We start from the raw sequence: 27393 nt of genomic DNA, 5'->3' as shown, positions 1-27393 counted from the left end.
GAAAAGTGGCTAGTGAAACTTGGGACTGTAAGCATTCTTGTGGTGCCAACAACCAATCAGCATAGTCAGAATGTCAGGACATTATTTTCCTGTGACTTCAGAGTGGTTAGTCACATTGCATTTATGGCTTAGGTGACTTGTTGAAAAAACATGTGCCCACGCAATAGAGATGAATGGGAATGCTAACGGATAACTTTCTCCAGGTATTATACACCTCATTGGTTTAAACACAGTCTAAAACTATAGAGAATGAAATTAAGATAAGTATGAAATCCTGAGAGTTCTAAAAAATTAATTGCACATGTCCCAAAATAACTGGATGTCTGAGTTGAACATTTCAGAGAAATATCTGGCTACTCTTGCAAATGAGCTGCACGCTGATTGGAGCCTATCAAAGTTTTATTAGAAATGAGAAAATGAGGAACCAAGAGGAAGAATATTGATCTCCATATAGAAGCCACTGATCTGATACATATTCTGCTATCCAGCCTGGACTCTGCAGTGAGGAGACCTAATTAGTGAAGAGACGGGAGAAGTTTGCACGCTAAATTGCTCTTTAAGAATGAATGATAACTTGTCGTCCCTGAAATAAACAGAGAAGCAACACTTTAGCATAAAATCCACTTAACAAAATGAGTGTGTGTGATTTAGCACATCAATTGTTAATGGAGAAAACAAAAATATGATTTTGTGTAAAGAGCAAAGCATAGCTTATAAAAAAGTACAGTTTTCATAATCTCATAACATTTATACAGTACTGCCGGCAAAGGCAAAACCAGTAACTGCACATTTCTACAAAATGTAGTTCTAACCATAATCGGGTCTCTTGAACTATGATCTATGGTTGACAGACTTGTGGATTGGCTCAACTATGCTCGGGTGCAGATAAAATGAACTATTTTATAATCCACATTAGGTGGGATAATCAAAGACTTTTGAAGTAATTTTTCTATGTTTTTGTGTTGGCATAGTTACTGCATTTTGGTTTTATAGGGTAGTATACTGTATGTTTTGCTTGGAAACTTGACCAGATTAAAAGATATGAGTAGTTCTATGAGTAGAGCAGATCTATTGCTTAAGAAGCTGTTCACACAGGACATGTTCAAGCATTAAAAACTGCTAGACAGCAGCAGGGTTATACTGTAGGTGTGTTCATAGATGCATTAACCCATATACACCTTTACTAATCCGCAAAATTGTTTTAAGATTTACGTATTCAAAAAAAAAAAAAAAAAAAAAAAAAGTGAATTAATAAATGAAAATCATTTTTAATTTTATTTATTTCATTTAGTTAAAAATTATTCAGTTTGATGGAATTTTGTATTAAAATGTGTAAATCCTAAAAATATGCAAAAATATATATTTTTTGTGTATAAACAAGCATATTGTCCATATGCTTACTCTTGTTTTGAATGTGACTAAGCTGCGTGTAAAAAAAAAACAACTTCATAGCAAATAATTTCTAATGAAAGTACGAGTCAGTTCACAATAACAGCAATTTGCAGTGACAAAGTAAATGTAAGTTGGCAAAGGTGACATAAGTGACATCAGCATCTTCAGATGTTAAGCAAGGTTTAAATACAAAATGTTTTTACATTTTTATGTTAAAATACTTTCTCCTATCCCAGCTTTATATGAAGAAACAACTATAAGTAAACTTTTCATAAGATGACCTCCTCAAAAAATTTACATACGGTCTATGTGGCACTATAAAAATATTGGGTAACACTTTACAATAAGGTTCTATTTGTTAACATTATAAATTGCATTAGGAATCATGAACTAAAAATGAACAATATTTTTTACAGCATTTATTAATCTTGGTTATGTTAATTAACATATTTTTTGACACACAATTGTTAATTGTTAGTTCATTCTAGTTCATTATGCATTAACTAATATAACCATACTTAACTTTCAATTTTAAAAATGTATTTGTATATACTGAAATCAACATTAACCAAGTTTAATAAGTGTTGTAAAATTATTGTTCATTGTTAGTTCATCTAAACTAGAGTTGTTTAGTTTTTTTTTTTTTTTTTTGCGTCACAACTGCCTGACACAGCATCATTAACATAAACAATGCCGCAAGTTTGGGGCAGAACTACTGTTAGTTTGATTAATGGCAGACAGGGGAGTTTTCAGGAAAGCTGCTGGAAAACAATGTTTATGTTTGCAATACTGTTTAGTTCCGCTTGAGGAACATAAATGACATACTTTAGCGTTCACCAAATGAGCAGCAACATGAAACACTGACTATAAATTGGAGTGAAGACGGGTGGACTCATGTGATCTGCCATCTAAAATAATTGGATCCCGTAGTAGAGCAGAAACACCTACTAGCAACCAACAGAACAAAACACATGGCAAGTGGCATGCACAGACCAGAGGCCTTCTGTTTATTTTTGACCAGTGTTTGTTGTAATTTATTTTTTTAAACTCTATCCATTGAAAAAACATCAACAAACATGCTGTTAAACAATGCTGGGCATTTTCAAGGATAACATGCTCAGCTCAGTTACACATATATGCAGTACCTCAGGGAAACACTTTGCAGGCTATTTCTGGTAAGTTTACAAGCATAAATGTGGTAACCTGAGAAAAAATCTTGAAGAGAAGCATTGTCTAGATTAGAAGCAGAAAAGGTTGCCACTGTGTCATATTTGCCTCTCTTGACAGCCATGCTGTAATAAATTATGAAAAAAGCACATCTCCTAAAAATACTTGGCCATCAGAAGGCAACCCACAGCCCCAGCAGACCAGCCTCCTCCATTAGTCTAGTGTAGTATCATGTTGCAGTAGCCCTTAGCGAACCACAGCACCATTAGAGTTTTTCCCTCTAACTATTCCCTGTCATTCAGAATGATGCTTACAACTTCAAAGACCAAATGTCTATTTTTCCTTACATTAAACAAACATATTCACTGTCCATACCATCTAAGGATACACCTAACTGCAAAATGAAAGTACTTGTTCAATCATGAATTACTTAAAAGAATAGTTCCCCCAAAAAATAAAATTCTGTCAATATTTAGTTACTCTCGTGTCATTTCACAACCTACATTTGATTTCAACCTGGTCTCATAGTGAAAACATGACTCTATATACATTTTTGCAAAACTTGTTATAAGTGTCTCCAGGTAAAATTCCCTGCAGTTGCCAGGTGAAATGAACACAAGAGGTGCTACAACAACTGTGTGTTTTATTCACTTTCACTCAAATCATGACTTTAACGGCTAATCATGACTTTATAAATACTTATTTTTCTTTCTATAACTTGATTTCTATAAATGAATCCAAGTTCCCCAGCCTTCTACATGGCATTTCCTCAAATACCCTCCCCATCTCTGTGCACCACTCCTGAAATGAGGGCGCTCCAGCCGACTTCCATCCCCTTAGAACAATTTGTCTGCCGATCATAACACTGGCTAGGACCCAATTTTTTCTGTTTTTCCATTATATTAATGACCGTCCCATCACCTAAAATACAGAGTCTGGGGCTAAATGAAATTTGAGTACCCAATACGTCACACATAAAACTCTGAATCTTCAACCAAAATTCTTGGATCTTAACACACCACCAAAATCATGGTTTGTGTCTCCATCTTCTGATTAGCATCGCCAGCAGGTGTGTGTGTTTCAGACTAAGCCTATACAATCTAGAGGGGGTCCAACAGAATCAATGTAAAATCTTAAATTGCATAAGATGTACCCTTGCATCTCAAGATGTAGACTTGAAATTTTTTAGAATCCTAGCCCACACTCCCTCTTCCAATACCAAGTTTACATCTGTCTCACATAATCTCTTGATAGAAGTTAAAGCTCCATCCCCTAGACTCTGAAATAACAGGGAGTAATACACTGATGCCTCATGACCTTTACCAAAAGCAGTAATCACCACTCCCAGAGTATCTGCCGCTTTAGGGGGGTGTATGCTACTCCCAAAAATAGTACAGAGCAGGTGGCCAGCTGTAAATACCTGAAGAATTGAGACCTGGGAAGTCCAAAATGTTGAACCATATTTTCAAAGGATCTCAACACTCCACTCTCATATAGGTCACCAACTGTATTAACCTCCCTCACAGTCCACTCTGACCAGCAGAAAGGGGACTTATTAATACATCATTTTATTATGAAAATTTTATCAATTGGCCTATGCAACTTGCTGAAATGTAATCTGGGACGTTTACCATTCCAAATGAAGGACTTCGCTATGCTAACAAATTACTTGAAATAAGAGAGGGGGACATCTATAGGGAGAGATTGTAGCAGGTAGTTGAATTTTGGAATACAATTCCTTTCAATAACGTTAACCTTCCCAATCAAAGATAAATGTAATGAAGCCCACTTGCCCACATCGCTCGAAAATCTTTTTATTAAAGGGTCAAAATGAACTCTAACTAAATCACATACATTTTCTGGGAATAAAACACCCAAATACTTAATGCCCTGTTTGGGCCACTGGAAGGCGCCCAGCTGAAAAGCCATTACCGAGCAGTACGCTGTCAGAACCAAAGCTTCGGATTTAGACCAATTAACTCCGTAACCTGAGAACTTAGAAAAGGATTTAATCATTCTGTGGAGGCAAGGCATAGATCTAGTAGGGTCGGACACAAATAATAAAATATAATCTGGGTAAAGCAAAATCTTATGCCCCACACCTCCCGACATCACCCCTGTAAAATCATCCTCCTTTCTTATCGTGGCTGCTAATGGTTCCAGAGCAAGACAGAACAATAATGGGGAAAGAGGTCAACCCTGCCTGGTGCCCCTATCCAGAGTAAAATTATCAGAAATTAATCCATTTGTTTGTACCGCCACTACCGGGTGTCTATAAAGTAACTTAATCTATCCAATAAAAGTATTCCCGAACCCATACATTTCCAAAATCTTAAAAAGATAATCCCATTCTACCATATTTCATGCCTTTTTGGTGTCAAGTGAGATGGCAGCGACAGGAGACTGATCATTCTCCACTGACCACATGATATTAATGAAACACCTAATGTTATCAGAAGAGCTATAGCCCCGAATAAACCCCACCTGATCTATATGTATAAGAGATGTCATAATTTACTTAATCAGTTAGCCAACATTTTTGACAATATTTTAACGTCTAGCTGGATCAGGGAAATTGGACGGTAACTTTTACTCTTGTTTGGATCCTTTTTAAGAATCAGACTGATCCAGGCTTGTGTCATGGTTGGCGGAAGCTTTCCATTCTTTAATGATTCCGTATAAACTTCTAGCAAAAGTGGAGCCAAATCTGTAACATAAGATCTAAGAAATTCAGCAGCAAAGCCATCTGGCCCCGGAGCCTTGCCTATAGGAAAGGCCTTAATTACCTCACCAAGCTCCTCCAAGTTTATCTCAGAATCAAGAGAATATTTTTGCTCAGTCGTCAGTTTAGGAAATTCTAATGGTTCAACAAAGTTTCTAAAATCATCATCAGTAGACAAAGACGTGGAACTATAGAGCTCAAGATAGAATTCTTTAAAAGCATTATTAATATAAATTTCGCCACCAGAGGGAATGGTAGAAAAAGACTCTCTGTTTTATATATCTAGCCAGAGGCATCCCTGCTTTGTCCCCCAACTCAAAGTACGACTGTCTTGCCCTGAATAGCCAAAACTCCATCTTCCGTGACAAAATAGTATTATAACTGTATTTCAATCAGGTCAATTCTCTGAGGCCATTAGACGACATTCGGCGCTTCAGCTCTGCCTCGGCACTTTTAATATTCCCTTCCAATTCCACTAGTTCTTGTATTTTGGATTTTTTGGTGAATGAGGCATACTGTATGATCCGGCACCTAAGAGCCACCTTAAATGCCTCCCAAGCCACACCCACAGAGGATACTGAGGACCAGTTGGTCTCCATATAGACACTGATTTCAGCCTTTAGCATTTGTTAGAATTCAGGATTTTGCTAAAGGGATACATTAAAGCGGCAACTAAATTATTTATTTTTCTCCATATGTGGCAACACCTCTAAACACACCAGGGCGTGATCTGAGACTAAAATGTTTCCACTTGAGCAATCAACAACAGATGAAATGAGGGACTTAGATATACAGTACTGTGCAAAAGTTTTAGGCACTTGTGAAAAATGTTGCATAGTGAGGATGTCTTCAAAAATAATGACATAAATAGTTTTCATTTATCACTTAATGTCGAACAAAGTCCAGTAAACATAAAAAAGCTAAAAAGCTAAAACCACCTTTGCCTTTAAAACAGCACCAATTCTCCTAGGTACACCTGGACACAGTTTTTATTGGTTGTTGGCAGATAGGATGTTCCAAGCTTCTTGGAGAATTCACCACAGCTCTTCTATCTATTTAGGCAGTCTCAGTTGCTTCTGTCTCTTTATGTAATCTCAGACTGACACGATGCTCAGTGGGGGGCTTTGTGGGGGCCATGACATATGTTGCAGGGCTCCCTGTTCTTCTATTAGAATCTTTTTGTGGCAGCGGGGGCGTGGTCAAGCATCTCTCTCTGGAGAGAGAAAGCGGTAAGGGCGCTTGCACCTGAGCTAAATTGTCTAACACCTGTCTCTAATTTCAGTGAGCACGGGGAGAGCGGCATAAAGAGAGCGACACAACGCTCAGTGGGGGAGACTGGATATGACAGAGCCGAGCCAGAGCAACGATTCCTGAGTAGTGAAAGTTATTTGTAGAAACAGTGTGTGTGTTAGTGTTTAAAGAGTGTATAAAGGTAACTGTAAAGTGGTGTCGAGGAAGAGGGGAAATGAAGCGTCACCTGAAAAAGGAAAACTGCTTCTTGCGACCTCTTTTACACTGGTGCCGAAACCCGGGATTGAAGTTTGGGTCGAAGATGGATGGAGGTCGTCCCGTAGAGTCCTCCCAGTTGGCGGAGATCCTCCAAGCCCTCGCCAGCCTACATCGGAACCACCAACAAACGCTGCTTGAGCTCCGACAAGATCAAGACCGCCGGTTTGTCGAGCTCATGCATGCTCAAGCCGAGGACTGGCAGGCGATCTGGAGCCTCCTCAGCCAGGGGGCATCCTCAGCCGCGACCCCGGACACACCCACGCCGTTACCCCCGCCAGCATTACAGAAAATGGGGGCGGTGGACGACCCCGAGGCTTTCCTGGATTTGTTTGAGCGGACCGCTGAGATCTGGGGCTGGCCGCTCGGCCAATGGGCAGCCCGACTGATCCCACTATTGTCCGGGGAAGCCCAGCTCGCGGCTCAACAACTGCCAGTGTCGAGCCTCCTGGCCTACGGAGATCTAAAAAAAAGCCATCTTGCAATGGGTTGGTCGCACTCCGGAGGAAAGTCGTCAACTCTTCCGGAGCTTGAAGTTGGAAAGCTCTGACCGCCCATTTGCCTTTGCCCAGCGGCTCCATGACGCCTGCCGAAGATTGCTGATAGCGGGGGATCGCGACGTCCAGGGAATTATCGACCAGGTGGTACTGGAACAGTTCATAGTTCGACTGCCAAAAGGAACGGCGGAGTGGGTCCAGTGCCACCGCCCGGCGTCGTTGGAGGAAGCTATCCGACTTGCGGAGGACCACATGGTGGCAATCCCGAGGACGGAAGATCCCTCCTACCTTTTCTCTCCTCCCTCTGTTTCTTCCCCCTCCCCTCTCTCTCTCTCGTCTGCTCTCTCTCCAGGTCCCGTTCCTGCCCCACGCAGACGAGGAGGAACTCAGCCCCTGAGACCAGTTCCCCGGATGTGGGAGGCGACACCTTCCCCTACTCCAATGCCCCGCCGCTCTCCCCCTCGGGGGGGGGTGCCCACCGACGCAAGTGCGGGCGTAGCGCCTGGGCCGGCCTGCTGGAGGTGCAGAGACCCGAGCCACTTCCGAGATCAGTGCCCTCTGATGGAGCTGGGGACGGTGGTGCAGGTCTCTGACCTCCCACAGGCTGCCCCCGACCGGGCCAGAGCATACCGGATACCGGTAAGTGTCAAGGGGGTACTCACCAAGCGTTGGTGGATACCGGGTGTAATCAAACCACTATCCACCAATGCCTGGTTCAACCCGAGGCATTGGTCACATCCAAAACGGTGAAGGTGAAGTGTGTACACGGGGATATTCACAAGTATCCGGTGGTGACCCTGACAATTAAATTCCGGGGGAAAAAGCATAGAGTGGAAGCTGCGGTTAGTTCCCGCCTCACCCATCCGCTGATTTTGGGGACTGATTGGCCTGATTTTAGAGTTTTATTAAAGGGAATTTGCGCGGATGGGTCCTGTGTGAAAATAGGGAGATGTGTGATGTGCGATGCTCTGGCAGGGGAGGCGGAGCCGGGGCCGTCCTCGTCAGCTCCATGTCATGATGACGAGAGAGGGGGAGAGGCTGCAGCCCCTCCCCTTCTCAGGGAATTCCCTGAGGGGGATTTCCCTTTGGAGCAGTCGTGAGACGAAACCCTCAAACACGCCTTTGACCAAGTGAGAGTTATCGATGGTCAACGACTCCAGCCTGACATCGCACTTTCATACCCCTATTTTGCAATTATAAATGAGCGGTTGTATCGAGTGACACAGGACACTCGAACCAAAGAGGATACAACCCAACTTTTGATTCCAAGGAGCCGTCGGGAAATGGTATTCCAGGCGGCTCATTATAATCCCATGGCAGGTCATCTAGCAGAAAGGAAAACACTGAACCGTCTAATAGCCCATTTCTATTGGCCGGGCATTGGCGGCGATGTCCGCAGGTGGTGTGTGGCATGCCGCGAATGCCAGCTGGTTAACCCACCGGCCACCCCAAAAGCGCCATTGCGCCCTCTCCCTTTGATCGAGGTCCCCTTTGAGAGAATTGGAATGGACCTCATCGGGCCATTAGAACGGTCAGCACGCGGACATCGCTTTGTATTGGTCCTAGTGGACTATGCAACGTGATATCCGGAAGCAGTGCCTCTTCGCAACATCTCAGCACGTGGTGTTGCGGAGGCACTCTTCAAAATAATCTCCCGGGTGGGGATTCCGAAAGAAATCCTCACCGATCAAGGCACAACGTTTATGTCACGGACACTACACGAGCTGTACGAACTATTAAATATTAAATCGATTCGCACCAGTGTATACCATCCTCAAACGGATGGCCTGGTGGAACGATTTAATAAAACCCTCAAAAACATGATTCGTAAGTTCGTGCACAATGATTCTAGAAATTGGGATAAATGGCTCGACCCCCTGTTATTTGCAGTACGAGAGGTCCCGCAAGCCTCCACTGGCTTCTCCCCATTCGAGCTGCTATATGGGCGACGCCCACGCGGCGTGCTTGATGTAATGCGAGAGGCCTGGGAGGAGGGACCTTCAAACAGTAAAAATGAAATTCAGTACGTTCTTGATCTTCGAGCAAAACTCCACACCTTGGGGCAACTAACACAGGAGAATTTGCTCCAAGCTCAAGAACGACAGCGCCAACTGTATGACAGGGGAACTCAGCTAAGGGAATTTGCACCGGGAGATAAAGTGCTTGTATTGATTCCCACATCGAGCTCTAAATTACTTGCCAAGTGGCAAGGACCCTTTGAGGTCACACGACGAGTGGGAGATCTCGATTATGAGGTTAAACGAACCGATAGAGGGGACACACGTCAAATATACCACCTCAATCTCCTAAAATTGTGGAGGGAGGCGGTCCCCGTGATGTTGGCTATGGTGGTTCCCGAGAAGGCGGAGCTCGGACCGGAGGTGAGTTCAAAACATAAACAGTTCACCCCGGTCACTTGCGGAGACCACCTCTCACCGAGCCAACTCGCGGAGGTTGCCAGGTTGCAACAGGAGTTTGCAGATGTGTTCTCCCCTCTACCGGGACGTACAAACCTCATCCATCACCACATCGAGACCGAGCCGGGGGTCGTGGTACGTAGCCGCCCCTATCGACTACCCGAACACAAAAAGAAAATTGTTCAGGAAGAATTGGATGTGATGCTTGATATGGGGGTAATAGAAGAATCCCACAGTGATTGGTCCAGCCCAGTTGTTGTAGTACCTAAGAGCGACGGGTCTGTGCGATTCTGTGTGGATTACAGAAAAGTCAACGCGGTGTCTAATTTTGATGCGTATCCAATGCCTCGCGTTGATGAGTTGCTCGATCGGTTGGGCACTGCTCGGTTTTATTCGACATTGGATTTGACGAAGGGTTATTGGCAGATCCCCTTGACACCAATTTCCCGTGAGAAAACCGCCTTCTCCACACCGTTCGGATTACACCAATTTGTGACACTTCCGTTCGGTTTGTTTGGAGCCCCGGCTACATTTCAGCGTCTCATGGACCAAATCCTCAGGCCGCATTCAGCTTACGCCGCTACCTATTTAGATGACATCATCATTTATAGCAATGATTGGCAGCGGCATATGCAACACCTGAGGGCAGTTCTGAGGTCGCTACGCCGAGCGGGACTCACAGCGAACCCGAAGAAGTGCGCGATTGGGCGGGTGGAGGTACGGTATCTGGGGTTCCACTTGGGCCACGGGCAGGTGCGTCCCCAAATTGACAAGACAGCGGCGATTGCGACCTGCCCGAGACCCAAGACCAAAAAGGGGGTGAGGTAGTTCCTGGGGCTGGCTGGCTATTATAGAAGGTTTGTGCCTAACTATTCGGACGTCACCAGCCCGCTGACTGATCTCACTAAAAAGGGAGCTCCAGATCCGGTCCAGTGGACGGAGCAGTGTCAACGGGCATTCACGCAAGTTAAAGCCGCACTTTGCGGGGGGCCGCTGTTACATTCACCTGACTTCTCTCTCCCTTTTGTTTTACAGACAGATGCTTCAGACAGGGGGCTGGGGGCTGTGCTCTCGCAGGTGGTGGAGGGGGAGGAGCCCCCGGTGCTGTACATTAGCCGTAAGCTCTCGTTAAGGGAAACTAAGTACAGCACCGTGGAAAAGGAGTGTCTCGCCATCAAGTGGGCGGTCCTCACTCTCCGATACTACCTGTTGGGGCAGGCCTTCACCCTCTGCTCGGATCACGCCCCACTCCAGTGGTTCCACCGCATGAAAGATACTAACGCCCGGATCACCCGTTGGTATCTGGCTCTTCAGCCGTTTAAGTTCAAGGTGGTCCACAAACCGGGGGCTCAGATGGCTGTCGCCGACTTCCTTTCCAGGAATGGGGGGGGAGTGGTAGGCAGGCCGGATGTCGCCCCGGCCTGAGTCGGGCGGTGGGGATATGTGGCAGCGGGGGCGTGGTCAAGCATCTCTCTCCGGAGAGAGAAAGCGGTAAGGGCGCTTGCACCTGAGCTAAATTGTCTAACACCTGTCTCTAATTTCAGTGAGCACGGGGAGAGCAGCATAAAGAGAGCGACACAACGCTCAGTGAGGGAGACTGGATATGACAGAGCCGAGCCAGAGCAACGATTCCCGAGTAGTGAAAGTTATTTGTAGAAACAGTGTGTGTGTTAGTGTTTAAAGAGTGTATAAAGGTAACTGTAAAGTGGTGTCGAGGAAGAGGGGAAATAAAGCGTCACCTGAAAAAGGAAAACTGCTTCTTGCGACCTCTTTTACACTTTTCTATTTGCAAAATTAATGTTTGGGAGTCTAACATTTATATTTCCTACTGACACACTAAAGCTGAAGATATAAATAACCATCTTAAGACGAATGCTTTTGTGAAACATCTTATGTGCCTAAGACTTTTGTACAGTACTGTGTAAAAAAAAAAAAAAAAAAAAAAAAGAAATTATATATATATATATCTATATATCTATATATATATATATATTCTAGAATAAATCTTATGGACTGAAGAAAAAAATTTATAGTCCCTACCAGATGGGTTCAAAAGTCTCCAAATATCTGTAAGACCAAGATTTTTACACATCCTGTGAAGCATCACTGTTGCTCTAGGGGGCCTGCACAATTTTGCTTCACTATGAATAAGGACTGAGTCCATCAAAAGATTAAATTTTGACATGTAAGATAAAATAGATTGTGTGTCAAAAACAGGATTTAAAAACCACATTCCAACATTAGTGCAACAGTCAAACCCCGAACATTCCCCAGAACCAAACAAACAGAAAAAAGAAAAACACGTGCATTAACCCCACACACGACAGCGCCAACTGGTGTCTATCCCTCCAAACTCAACAGTCCATGTACATCTACGAGAGCCCCCACAACATCTTTGCCGTCGGATTGCTCAAGTCCGCTGTTTCTATTCAAATTTTGTGAGACAGAATTACACAGCAAAAGATAATCTATAAAACAATCTCCAGCCAATAGGCAGAACAAGCACAAAGAGTGTGTAGCTTCATCCATAAAACTGTCCTAAAGGTGTATTATTCTACAAAATAAACTCCAGCCGTTAGGCGGAACCAGCACAAAAAGAGCGGGCATATTCTTCAAACAGTCAAACAAATGTTCAGTGAGCCGGTGTATTCGGCTACAACATGAGTGCAAGCAAATTACTTACTCCAATGACTTAGCCAGAAATACTCCACAAAATAAACTCCAGCCAATAGGTGGACTAAGCACAAAGAGTGTGTAGATTCATCCACAAAACCGTCCCGAGGGTGTGTTGCTCTACAAAATAAACTCCAGCCGCTAGGCGGAACCAGCACAAAAAGAGCGCACAGAATCTTCAAACAGTCAAGCAAATGTTCAGTGAGCCGGTCCATTCGGCTGCAATGTGAGTACGACAAAGTGACTTACTCACTCCATTGACTTTATGAAGGACATCGCTTGCTGTGGGCATGTGAATGTTTTACGGCCATCCTTAGCATCTATTTGGCCAAGAATATCAGTGCAAAAGTGATCTTCTGTTGATGTTAAAGTTTCTTGCATTCCTTGAATCGATCACATTTCTCTCTTGTCGAGTTCGCAAAGTCTGGGAACAAGAAAATGCTGTGGTTCTTCCAAGAAAGCCTTCCTTAACTCCTCGCCTCATGTAACACAAGATCTTTATCGGATGATCTCATAAATTTGATCAGAATTGATCGGGGCCTGTCTCCTTCAGCGGATCACCGAGCCAGAACCCTGTGAGCTCACTCGATTTCTAGCTTATGTCGAGCAGACTCGGAAAGAGCCCATCCAGGAATTCCACCATATCCCGTACCTTCACTCCATCCGGGACCCCATGATATGGATGTTTTTCCGTCGGCTACAGTTTTCCATGTCCTCCAACTTCTCCGAGACATGCTCCACATCCATTGGTCACTCGCGAATTAGCAGATAAGTCCCACTCCGATGACTCCAGATAATCGATCCGTTTCTCAACATCCCCCACTCTTGTAACCACATCAGTAAATTTTGCCTCCATGGCAGTGATCGATCGATGTATCACAGCAAGACCCTCCAAGTCAGCAACGACCTTCATTAGCATTGCCGGCATGTTCAACACTTCTCGCTGCATTGCCCGCACTTCCCCGACCAAATCGACTCCCTGGCTTGAGGCTTGCTCGGGAGCATCAGCTTGAGCACGTAAGTGTCTTTTAATGTCTCCAGAGCCCGAGGATTTTGAATTCTTTGACATATTGTCCGCCTAGAACAGTTATGGAACAGAGTGTATCGAATCTCACCGGTTTATGTCATAAAAGGTATTAAAACTAGCAAAGTGCGCAGAGCTCACCGTTCACAAGACTGATCCTCGCGTGGCATCACATCAGGTAAGGATGTATTTTTAACGACTCATTTATATTTTAAATCACTATTGGTTAGGTTCAGGCAAAAGTTTTAGATTAGGGAGCTATGTTTTTTTTTTTTAAATTAACTAAAATTCACCTTAAAACTGCATCTGAATACGACACCATTTTACTTGCTTTTGGCACCCCCAGCTGGACATTTCACTGGAAACCTGCAGCCAGACGTGTTATACAGCACATACATTTTGAATTGCAAAAATGTTGTCATGTTCACGTAAATTTCATGAGATCAGGCTGTTTGATTTAGGCACTGTATACAAGTTCAGTCAATGATTTGATTTGAGAGTGAATTACAACTTCTGTTCATCACACAAGTTATTGGGTTGTTTCAGAAGACTTGGAAAATAGTGCAGGAGTCACATTGACAACTTCTACTAACTTCTAAGATAAAAATAATAATAATAATAATAATAATAATAATTTTGTGTTCCAATGAAGATAAAAGTAATAGGGGTTTGAAACGACATTAGGGTTCATAAATAATGATCAAATTTTCATTTTGGGGTGAGGAATAAGAGGTACATCATGTTTAATTTTTGACGATGGAGGGAGATAATTTAATGGCTAAACTTGAGGGTGAGTCTCATGCAACCATATGGATCATGTACTGTATAAATGACTAAAGATACAGATTTGTGTCAGAGTGTGTGTGCTTTTCCATTTTGATAACACCTTGCACTTCCAGGGCCATCAGCAGCTGCTATAAAGAGATAATGGATGGGGAAAAAGAGAGCAAGGACTCTTTAACAAGAGGATTTCCAACTGATGATGACAGGAAATGAGACATGCGACTACACAGGCCATCTTCTTATATGTCTCCACATCTCAATCATACATGCCCCACATTAGTTTTGACACTTTCTAAAGACCCTTTGGTCATACTACCTTGCTGTCAGATTTAAACATGCACGCACACAGACACACATTCACTTCATGATGGATAACAGACCAGTAGCAGATTTTATATATCCTCCAGTACCATGGGGCTAAATTCAACACTAATAGCCTCATAGGACAGTGTGATTAATCATTATATTTTTGGCCTTGGAGAGAGGATGGAAAGACACTATATAATTAAAATCTAGACACAGAGATAATTCATGATGGGGTAAGAAATATGAACCAGAGCAGCCTTTAGCAATGGATCTGAAATGTAATGAGCATAACTTACTGTGTAATTGACAGCAGTGATTCTAGACACCCTCTATACAGAGGAACATGACACCAGTGATAAATTCTGCATGGTGGGTCCAATCAAGCTAAACATTTTAAGATCTTGCCATTGTGTTGTCTAGGTCACAGACAGCATGCCCACTGACTGACCAGTTTTCACAATAAAAATGTGTGTTTGGCTGACCATGTCATTTCCAGGAATCAGGGTGCACAGGTTTTTAACAGTTCTCCAGAAAAACAAAGTCATTGCCAATACGAGCCAATTCTTGCAAATTCAGAGAAAGAACTAGTTGATGGATTTGCCAATTTTCATGGCAAGGTTCATGGCATCAAATCTTTGAAATATATTTAATGTTTTGAGGCACTTAATACAAAGTAAATAAGATATTCTTGAGCACAACTGTATTTTCTTCTTCGTTTAAAGAGTTATGTTTATGAAATAAACGTCATTTTTGGATGCAGAACTTAAGGCTACAAAGTCAACACATATTTCATACAAATTTTTTCAGTGTGGAAACTACTGCACTATTATTTAAATGAGCAACCACTTTGTTTCAAGCTGTTTTATTAATTTTATTAACTAGATGCATTGTATAAAGCAACACAAGACAAATGGAACCTCTTCCATGACTTTTTGTCCTTTCCAGTGACCGTGACAAGCAACAAGCGACACGTCATTCTGTTGATCGCTTGGTTTCTATTTTTGCACCATACGTCATATTTATGCACCGTACATCAAGTGTGTGTGTGTGTGTGTGTGTGTGTGTGTGTGTGTAAATCTGACACCAAGGTAATATGACTAAAGGGTCTTTAGGAAGTTTCAGAAAGGCTAATGTGGGACATGTTTGATTAAGATAGAGAAGACATAGAAGAAACTGACCTGTGTGTTGCCATGTCTCGTTTCCTTAAAGTAGTTATAAGGAGCAGGATTCTGGACTGACTCCTGCTTCTCCAAACTACATTAAACATCAACTAGACTTGTCAAAATTTGAAGTTTAAATGTTACACTGGCATTTCAGTCAGACAGACTGATACACAACCAGTGCATTATTAAGTGGTTTGTAGCAAATTTGGTAGTATAAATGTACACGGGATGGGTTAAAGTGCCCGCGTTCCTCCACCATTATATGTAGGGAAACAGTATGTGTGAGCTAGGAATTAAATTAAACTGTCCTTATTCTACATTATTATGTAAGGAAATTAATAATGGAATTAGTCGCATTCAACAACCATTACAAATTAGATAAATGACAAATAACTAGATTATTTGTCTGAATAAAATTCTCCACCATTAAAATCGCAATACAACGTCTCGTTGTATCCGCACACAATTTCTATTGTAAGGAATTAGCTTTAATAAGGGAATTATGATTAATTCTCTTATTGGAGTAATATTATTCTCATGGCTTATTGAAAATAATATTACACATATTTAGGTACAGCTTTGAAGCGAAATCTTTTAAAAACAGGGATGAGATTATTTATCAAAATATACCACAGTCAAATTATCTTTAAAAGGGGAATATGAATAATTAATCATAACTCATTATAATCAATTATAAATATTTGGATCAGTTAATAGAATTAACTTGATGTAGCTGAATTAACATTACAATCAATTAATCTGTTCATCCAGCGAACACTCAATATTGATCGTCTATCAACTCTCAGAAAGATTAATTTGATAGGAAGCATGATACCAATAATTGTATATTATCTCTTTCATAAAGCATGCACAAAACGGTATACAGTACAAAAGACACTATACGAGACAGTAATAATCATACACACAATGTCCTGAGGATATGCATGTTCATTTATAGAACAGTTTGTCTATAAATTAATGAAGAAAATCTGTTTTATGGGCTTTATGTATCTTTCCTATGGGGGAGTGAGTTTCTTCTCCACATTCCTTTGCTTTTGCATGTGGCTACCTTCCCCCACCTGGAATGTCTCTGAGGTCCACTAGTTGCTGGACTAGTGTCAGCAAAGGGAGTAAGAGCTGATAATGATTAGTGGGAGACCAGACATCTCGGAGTCTGCTTGGGCCTACTTGGACCTTTGCTTGTTATGGTCTTGAGACGTCTGTTGGATTATTCATTAAAAATGAATAATTGTGTGTCTGATTGGTCCAGATGCTACAGGTTGCTAGTTGCTAGGCATTCTGGCTGGTTACTAGGCATTGATAGGATGATTTAGCTGAATACTAGGGTGTTTTGGTTGGTTGCTAGGCATTGCTATTGAGTTTTAGCAAGTTGTTTGAGTATTGTTTGATACAGTAGAACATTCCATTTGAACATTATATCATGTAAATCTATAGAATTCTATTGTCAGTTACAGGAAAACTGGAAGTTTTATCAGAACAGTCTAAAGGTACAGTATGTGCCGAATTTGATGGTTGTAGCTCAAAAGCTCTAGGACGCACTACAACTGATAATTTTGGTCTTGGTTTAGGCATTTTGGAAAAACCCTAAACCAAGTCTGTAGAATAACAGTATGTTGGCTTTGTCAAATATGTTCTGATTGGCTGTGATTCAGTGTTAAATGTGGACAACTGTTATGTTGCTCAGATGGCCTCATCCTGTCCAAGTAGGCACTTCTTGGCCAGAATAAGCTGTGAAGTGGACCTCATTGAGATTAGGTGCTATGTTATTTTGTACAGTGCAGAGAGACATCATCTTCACTACACAGTGGTCAGACTCAGTGGGGTCCCACCTCGGTGGCAGGTGTCTATTGATCCTGAATCACTAGAGCAGCGGGGTGCTACTTCTGAAAGCATGGGGTTCAAAGAAGTTCAGCCCAACCAGCAGCAAGACATCAAAGACTGATGCACTGGTGCTCCATATGGCATTCAGCCAGGGATTCATGAAGAGCAGCATAGGTACTGTTTAAAGTATTAAACTAAACAAGAAGGAGATGACAATCACTAGAAGTTTAAAAAAGTTTATGTCCATTGTCTTAAAATCCTTAATGAATTCAGGGACAACCATAACTGTGGCTGTGAGTTCTAGTTTATTCAGTCTGTCAACATAAATGTAAGTTACCAACTCCAGCTTTGAGCAGAGATCCAATTTGGCTGTACTCATGGCTCATGGCTCAACATCATTTTAAAGAGAAGCCCATAAAATTTGAGCATTACTGTGAATGGGAATTCATGACAAAAAAATTTGGCAGAACTTTTGTTTTGTGATTGAGGTTCTTTTTCTGTATATTTACCTAAGGAACTGATATCTGTTTTCTCCACAGTGTGGGTTAAACACATTTACAGTATCTTTGAAACTTTTCACTTAAACACCCTTCAGCCATCAGCTCATTCCACCAAGGTTCTCTAAGAAGCATTACTGGGTTTCTTTCCAGCAAAAAAGTATGTAGACATCAGAACACCACCACACCCATATGTGCATGCTGAACACTCAATTTCAAAATCAAAGGCATTACTACCTCTGTTTGCACAATAAGAGCTTCCATTCTTCTTGGAAAGCTTTCCACTAGATGTTGGAAAATGACTGTGAAAATTTGCTCCCATTCAGACACAATAGCTTTAGTGAAGTGAAGGCACTGATGTTGGGCAGTGGGACATGGCTCACAGTCAGCATTCCAATTCATACCAAATGTGTTCAGAGTGCCTCAGCTCTGAGCTCATGCAGAGCAGTTAAGATCTTTCACACCAGACTCAGAAAACTATGTGTCTATGGACCTCACTTTGTCCAGGGGTATTGTCATGCTGGAACAGAAAAGGACCCACCCCCAAACTATTGCCACAATGTTTGAAGCACACAATTTGCAAGAATGTCATTGTACGAGTAGCATTAAGCATCGTTCCCACAGAAACTACTGGAATAGCCAAATCCGTTAATTAGAAGGGGAATCTAGTGAACAAACCACAGAGGAGCTATTGTAGAATCATCTCTTTTCTTCTCAAGTTGCAAAACAGTTTAAGAAGGAGAATTTCTGAGAATTTTATTTACATTTTTCATAAAAGTTGACAAACATGCTTGAAAATTGGACTCACATTGTAAAGGATGTCCACCCATCCCTCCATAGTAATGCACTGGAAGACAGTGAGCACAGCAAACAGGATGTTGTCGAAGTTAGTAATACCGAAGTTTGGACCGATCCAGTATTCCCGACAAATAGTACCATTCTCACACATCAGCGCAGGTGGTTCTGTCCCACAGGGGAATTCAGCCGCCTGTTCCCCTGATAGAGCAACATTACTGTCAGTTGTAGTCTTAGTCAGCAATCTTCAGAGCACCATAAGAGTATGAGTGCTTATTAACATAATAAACTATAACCACAAGCTCCATTAGTATATTGCAGCTCACATACCGGTATCGATTCTGAAGCAGGCACGGTGGAACTTGCCCATGTAGAAGTCTAGACCAATGATGGCAAACATGAGGATAGCAAAGAAGAGCAGAAGGCCTATCTGAAGCAGAGGGACCATCGCTTTCATGATGGACTTCAGAACAACTTGGAGACCTGATCACAAAAAGAGAATATATGGAATACAAATTATTACCAGCAATAATTGCAAATTAGTTGTCTGTTAAGCTGGAAATGCAAAGGTTATAGGTGTAACATTGTATCAATACAAAAGAATACATTTTCATTGGAAGGAGAACCTTCTTAAATTAGAATTTTGGGAATGTTAGTTGTAGTGTTACTGGGACTTACTGGGAATTCCAGACACCAGTTTGAGTGGCCGCAACACTCTCACTGCCCTGAGTGTCCGCAAATCAAAGTCTGGCCCCACAATGGTCAGAATTCTGTGGAGAAAAAATACATCAATGATACAGTATGGCTATTTTTAAAGATACTTTTTACTGAATGAATTATATTTATATCAATATTTCTTCCTCTTTGTCTGCCAAATTGGATGGAGTTTTTTCGATGAGCTCAGTGAACCATGATTTCCTACTTGCTAGATGGTGTCGGGTGGTATTTTGGCAGCGTAAATCAAACTTTTCTCTTTTTTTGTAATCAAAATTTGTATTGTTTTGATTGTTTAGTGTAAATGTATAATTATTTGCGTTATATTACCCCGTCAAAACTGCTGCTGAGGGAGTGACAGCAAATTTAGCATCTTTCTCTCCTATGACTGTCATTCTCCACCACTGTCTATAGTTTTCCTTTTGGAAATCAAAAAATGTTTTATCTATAAGGTCTCCCATTCATCCCTAAGGAAGTTTACTCCACTATAGTTTATTTCCATGTTCCAAATCAGCAGTTGTGAAAAGGGTACATTTGGAGGGGGGACATTCTCATTCTAGAGGCATTTTATTAGACAGAAATACAGTATAGAGGCTATATGTAGTGCAAAATAAGTCAACAATATTTTTGATCCGCGTTCCTGTACATAAGTAAACGTGTATTTGTTACAATCTTTAGGAATACATAACCACATAAATAGCCTCAAAACTGCATGTGTTAAGAGCCAAAAATGTCATGGGGTCTGCAATATTACATAAAAAGAAAATTAAAATTAAAACCAAGGGAAAAACAAAACTAGACTACTGGAGGGCTCACCACAAAATATACAGTCATTGGTGACTGTCCACGGAATCACTATGGATCACTCCGTTACATATATATTTCACTTAGACGTTTAAAATCTATTTCCCCCACACTGACCTGCTTTCCCTGATGGCAGCTCACAGCCGAATGGTGAAAAGTTCCTCATTCTCCTGAGTCCAGTCATACAATCATAGTACTACTGACTCTCGCTCTCCATCACATACACACACACACACACACACATACACACACAACAGATGACTAGAAAGAACTCTGACTGTTTTCAGGCTTTCATGTGGAGAGAAGGAGAGGCAAGGACACTCTGCATTAATATATTAATAGCTTTGACTCTATCCTCAGATCCCCTTCATAATCTCATATCTCAGACATGTAGTCTCCTCTGATTTTTCTTATAAAAACACCACACAGAAAAACTTGGCCTCACGGAGAGGGACAGCCTGAAAAATAATGGCCCAAAGCACAGTCTGGCTTCACAGCTGGTATGGGGATGCAGTGACAGTTAACTAAATGGGTCTGGATAAGGCTGAAGGCAGATGGATTTTCACTCAATGGACAGGCAGAAGGGAAGCACAGAGACCTTTTTCCTGTGCTTCCTAATACCTCCAGCCAATGGATTTACATTTATTCATTTATTCATTATTTATTCATTTGATTCAAATTCAGTCATAATGTAGGTGTGTTCCCAATATGAAGGTTGTTTCAAAAAGTAAGTAGCATAATTTTGCTGTCTTAAGAGGCGGTAACACAATTTTTTGGATAATGTGAAATACCAGGACATGATGTCACATGGGAGAGCTTTTGGTTGTAGTGAATAATACATCACAAATAATATTCAAAATGTTAAAATATTTTCTACTCACTTTCCTGCAATAATACATCACGCAGATTTGAAATATGTAGGCCTATTCTTTGTATTGAGCAAAGAGGTCAGCATGTGACGTTTTGATCCTCTATTGGTCACGCGTCCTCTCGTTATTCAGATTCACAGTTCAGAGTTCACCAAACTTGAACTTTCCTCCGCAGCCAAATGCAATATTTCATTTGCGTTTTCGGTCTGATGTTCAGATGTGTTTGAATAGGAGTGACTGTAGTGAGACTCGTCTGTCCATAGTGAATGCAAAACTCCTTCACAACATGACACAATCAGTCAATCAGAACATTATATCCTTTTAACCAAAGCAACTTTCAGATAAGGATATTCAGATACAAAGACTTATATACACTGGGAGAAAATTCCCTACTCAGAGTAAGTAACCTAATTTGAACTGTTCAAGTTGTTCTATGTTTGTTGTCTCCTCAAGGCAAACACAACTATGGGTCTAATATAATGTAAATGAGAGAACTAAAGTAAAGTACCTCCATTACAGACATAAATCAGATCATCACTACTTTAAGCAGAAAAATGCAACCCTGTTCTCATATTTTCAGGCTGAAGTGTCAGTTTTCTTGTATCTCTAAGCCAGGCATGGGCAAACTCGGGCCCACAGGCCAGATACGGCCCTCCACAAGGTTTAATCTGTCCTGCAGCTCATTTATCCAGAAAATGTTTTTTCATTGGATATTTTAATTATCTTGCATTAGGATCGAACGTCCCTATACAAACTTTAAACATGCTTAGGGTCACCAGATAACAAAATATGCAAACCCCAAATCAGAACTTTGTACAACCCCAATTCAGAAAAAGTTGGGACTGTATGAAAAATGCAAATAAAAAAACAGGAGTGATTTGTAAATTATATTCACCCTTTGCTATATTGAAATTACTACAACTACACATTATATGATGTTTTACTTTCTGCATTTTTTTTTTTTTTTTTTTTTTTTTATGATTTCAAATCAGATGATTGCAACAGGCGTTCCAAAAAAGTTGGGACAGGGGCAACTTAAGACTAATAACAATTTGACGAGTTGAAATAACTAGGTGATGTGAAACAGGAGATGTTAAATAGCTGAGGCAATCGTGTCATTGTATATAAGGAGCCTCCAAAAACAGCCCAGTCTGTCAAGAGCAAGGATCTTTCAAGACTTGTCAATTTTCCAACAGATGCTTCAGCAAATAATCCAGCACTTTGAGAACAATGTTCCCCAAAGACAAATTGGAAGGATTTTGAGTATTTCACCCTCTACAGTGCACAATATAGTTAAAAGATTCAAGGAATCTGGTCAAATCTAGGTGTGTAAAGGGCAAGACGAAAGCAACTTCTGAATGCGCATGATCTTTGATCCCTCAGATGTCACTGTCTTTTATTTTTATTTTATTTTTATATTTTTTAATAAATTTTGGATACCAATTTTCACCCAATTTGGAATGCCCAATTCCCAATGTGCTTTTTAAGTCCTCGTGGTCGCGTAGTGATTTGCCTCAATCCGGGTGGCAGAGGACGAATCCCAGCTGCCTCCGTGTCTGAGACTGCCAACCCGTGCATCTTATCACATGGCTTGTTGAGCACCTTGCCACGGAGACATAGCGCGTGTGGAGGCTTCACGCCATCCACCGCGGCATCCATGCTCAGCTCACCACGCACCCCACCGAGAACGAACCACATTATAGCGACCACAAGGAGGTTACCCAATGTGACTCTACCCTCCCTAGCAACCGGGCCAATTTGGTTGCTTAGGATACCTGGCTGGAGCCACTCAGCCTGGGATTCAAACTAGCGAACTCCAGGGGTGGTAGCCTGCGTCTTTTACCACTGAGCTACCCAGGCCCCCAGACGTCACTGTCTTAAAAAACATCATTCGTCTGTAATGGATATCCTGAACATGGGCTTGGGATTACGTTAGTAAGCCTTTTTTAGTCAACACCACTCGTCGCTGCATCCACAAAAGACTTTACTATGCAAAGCAGAAGCCATACATCAACACTGTTCAGAAGCACTGCTGACTTCTCTGGGCTCGGTCTCATCTTAGATGGATTTTTTTTTTTTTTTTTGATGGGGGTCTGACGAGTCCACATTTCAAATAGCTTTTGAAAAACACAGCTGTCGTGTTCTCTGGGCCAAAGAGGAAACGTACCATCCAAGCTGTTATCAGCATCAGGTCCAAAAGCCAGTGTCTGTATGGGCCAGGTGTGTGTTAGTGCCTATGGCATGGGTAACTCACACATCTGTGAGGGCACCATTTATACAGACAGATATGTACAAATTTTGGAGCAACATATATTGCTATCCAGCAAAGTCTTTTCCAGGGACGCCCCTGTATTTTTTCCAGCAAGACAACTTCAAACCACATACTGCCCGGATTACAAGTGTATATCTGTGTAAGCAGAGAGTGTGGGTGCTAGATTGGCCTGCCTACAGTCCTGACCTGTCTCCAAATGAGAATGTGTGGAGCATTATTAAGCACACCATCCAATAACGAAGACCCCGTACAAGTGTGCAGCTGAAGACCTGCATAATGGATGAATGGGGGACAATTCCACTTTATAAACTTATCAAACTTGTGTATTCAGTGCCCAAATGCTTAATAAGTGTTATTAGAAGAAATTGTGATGTTTCACAGTGGTGCACATTCGATTGTCCAAACTTTTTTTGAGCATGTTGCAATCATTTGAAATTACTGTACATTTTCCAAAAAACAATGAAATTCACAAGGTAAAACATCATATAAAGTGTAGTTGTTGAGCTTTCAATATAGCAAAGGGTGAATATAATTTACAAATCACTGCTTTTTTATTTTATTAACATTTTTCATACTGTCCCAACTTTTTAGGGATTGGGGTTGTACCTGGACAAATTGGATATATTCTGCCCAATGTTATACTTACTCTAGCAAAAGCATCTACCTTTGTAGAGCAATACTTCAAGCAATTACATAATAGTCCCATCAGTCACAAATACAGTACATTTCAGAAAATTGTGCATCATGCATTAGAATGAGTACACATCTATTTCTGGGCTTAAAAGATTTAACAACCAATCAATACTCAACAGGAATTCAATGTGGCCCCCCATGTACTACTTAAAGCCTGTACCAAAAAACTTTGCCCACCCCTGCTCTAAGCCAAGAAGTTCAATTCAAAACAGCAGTAAAAAATGTTGTATTTTGACACAGCAAGGTATCCATTCCCTTTAACACTTGCACTTCCCTTTAACACTTGCACTGCAATTCTGTTGATTAACTAGCTGTGTTTCTGTGTCTCTGAGGCTCTGAATTAACCAGAGAGGACTCTAGCACTACGGCTCAACCTGTGACAACACTGAGACATGAGCATTCTCTAGACATCCAACAGGGAAATTCAATACTGAGGCGAATATAGTACTCTGTGAAATGAGTCTCGGTTAAAGGAAAGCACTGCACACTGCTGTTTGAAAGGATGGGGAGTGTACAACAGGCTCAGCTGTTTGAATAAAGGATTCAGTATAATCATAGACTAAATCACAACTGCACACACTTAAATCTCCCTAAGCACACATGAACTTACTACCCATCATCATGTTCTCACATGCAATTTAAGATTTAAGAATAGTTTAAAATTGTTTTGTGGGTAATGAAACATCATGGTCCTTTGTATGTATTATCCTCATTTGTTATGCCTGGAACTGCATTAAATCTCTGCTTTTGAGAAGGTAAATTATGCTTAAGAAGCTCAGTGCTGCTTGTTAATTCATCAAATGTGACGGTATCTTTACACTTGAATTCTTGTACTCTAGCAACACACTCTTACATATTAACAACATATTTTTAACATATTATGCAATAAATACATGTTAAGAAATACTTTTATTGATCGTTTTGATTTTATAAAATGATACATCACAGTATACTGTATGCACATAATGCCTATCTAGATCATTTACAACATTGGTTCTCAAACTGTATACCACTGGCAGTCTGTGGATTATGTGGTTTGTGCGTTGATTGGCTGACTTAAAAAAAAAAAAAAAAAACATTTAAACAAACTAATTATTTATAATTGACAAAGAGCACCAATATTAAATTGACTAATTAATCCATTCATGACAATTAATTAACAGATTGACACAAACTTGCTAGGATGAAGGACCCAAATACAGGGATGTGGGAAAAAATAAGTCTTGATTTAACAAACAAACAGAATACATCCAAAACTCTCTCAGGGGATTAAAACAGTACAAAATAAAAGACCTAGTAAGACTAGTAGCAAGATATCAGGAACTGACTGAAGGTCAAATACCAGCCAGATAAGTGTTGTAGTCAAGACCACCTAAACCGAGCCCAAGTCAAGACCAAGACCAGAGTGTATCGAGACCAAGACAAGACCAAGACTTTGAGGGGTTGAGACCAAGTCGAGACCGAGACCAAGGCAGGGCGAGACCGAGTCAAGACCAAGACCAGACCAGTGCGAGTTCCACACTGCATGACACACTTACGATAAAATGTGGAACATGCCAACCATAGGCACTCCTCAAATTGATCTGAAAGATCCACATTCCCATAAAAACACACACAGAAAACAAATGAAGATTCCTCTTCATTCACCTCTTTTTTTTTGCCATATGTATGTGTGTGTGTATCAGTGTACCATGAGAAATGTCTTGATAAAATAATCAAAAGGCATTGCAGAGTTGAATTTTATGTGTGTGAATTTTCCTTTGTTTTCTATGAGCAAACAAATACAAACAAACACTAAGGAGCTGAAATCAACTTAACCATCTTTATTCAACACTCCTTTTCCAAGTTTTACCATCCACCTAATACAATAAAAATGTTGTGCGAGCATCGCATCATGTTTTCTGGATAACTCTTTCCCTAGAAACCATCATTAAGTACAGAATATATCAAACAATTATTCAGTACATAAGTCTCCACTTTTCTCTTTCTTTTCTTAAACAATATAGTACATTTTTTGTTGTTTTTGAACCAACAACAAGCCTTGTATAAATGTGTGCAATAACGACTTCAAGTGGCATTCCTTTGCATTTTTCCCAGTAGGAAGTTGCAAAATCCAACTTTCCGATTTGAATGGAATGTAGCAAGAGGCATATTGCTAACGTTAGCTAGCTAGCTTTGCTAGCTTATCTTTCTTTATGCTTCTTTCTAAGTGCCAATAAAGTTTGACGTGGTCCCAGCCATCCCGGTAAGTATTGCATTGCAGAATTTACATACTGCTGTGTGTTTTCTTTTGGATGCTTTTTTGCAGATGAACTCTTTTTTTAGGTCAGTGTGTCCCCAACCTTTTCTCTGCCACGGCACACTTTTTATGATTAAAAAATCCCATGGCCCACCACTATCTCACATAGCCATTGTCGACAGTTTTCCTTTTCAAGAACTTGTCCATGTTTTCTGTCTGTCTTAGTAGCGTGAACTCGTAATGTTTGAAATTCAGCTACGCAAAAAACGCAAGTAACATAGGTACGCTGAATAATGAGGTCACAGATGCCAAGAGCGCTAACTGGATAATGAAAAACCAACACATTTATGTCTTTTCAAATTTTTAGATTTGTTCTTGCAAATTAATTCTTGCGACGGCACAACAATTTATTTATTTATTTAAAGTTGCACCGGGTCAATATCCCATTGTTGATGGAGAGAAAAAACATATAAGTCACACTGACAGAGGTTGGTTCCGGCAGGCACTAGGACCAGGGAGCAGCCACCCAGCCTCCATTCACTGATTCAGATGTCAAACGCGCTCAGTGAAGATTACAGTCCCTCAGAATCTACACATCCAGTCACAGTGTTTTTGGACTTGTTTAAAACAGGAGAATTCACTTTTAGTAATGTACATATGTAACATTTTCTCATATTCTTTTTATGTTTCATGAGAGAAACGCGACAAGTAAGCCACGTCAGTTCATAACATCTGTAAATCTATGCTGTGCACAAATAAACAGCTTTTAGTCTTTGAGTAAAACAATACGCCTGTTGTATTCTATTCCTTCATTCGGTTCACTGACTGAATGTTTTTACTACAAGTGTGATGATGAAGCATCATTTTGTGGGCATGTGAGTTGCGTTTTACAGCAGACTAGAGTTTGTTAGAACAATAATGTTATGATGGACAAAATATTTAAACTGGTTGCATAAAATACTTTGTAATGGAAAATATACTGAATTGGCAACTTTCACTAAAAAAAAGGTATTTATTT

General features: G+C 40.9%; 1 pseudogene; it reads right to left on the bottom strand.

The window, feature by feature from the left end:
* LOC127439939 (probable voltage-dependent N-type calcium channel subunit alpha-1B) overlaps window positions 1–27393 on the bottom strand; it is a 194125-nt pseudogene that overhangs the window by 122499 nt on the left and 44233 nt on the right.

Source organism: Myxocyprinus asiaticus, chromosome 4 (assembly GCF_019703515.2).
Source record: "Myxocyprinus asiaticus isolate MX2 ecotype Aquarium Trade chromosome 4, UBuf_Myxa_2, whole genome shotgun sequence".
Classification (NCBI taxonomy): domain Eukaryota; kingdom Metazoa; phylum Chordata; class Actinopteri; order Cypriniformes; family Catostomidae; genus Myxocyprinus; species Myxocyprinus asiaticus.
Note: the sequence above shows the minus strand (reverse complement) of the source record. Positions and strands in the feature narration are given on the sequence as shown.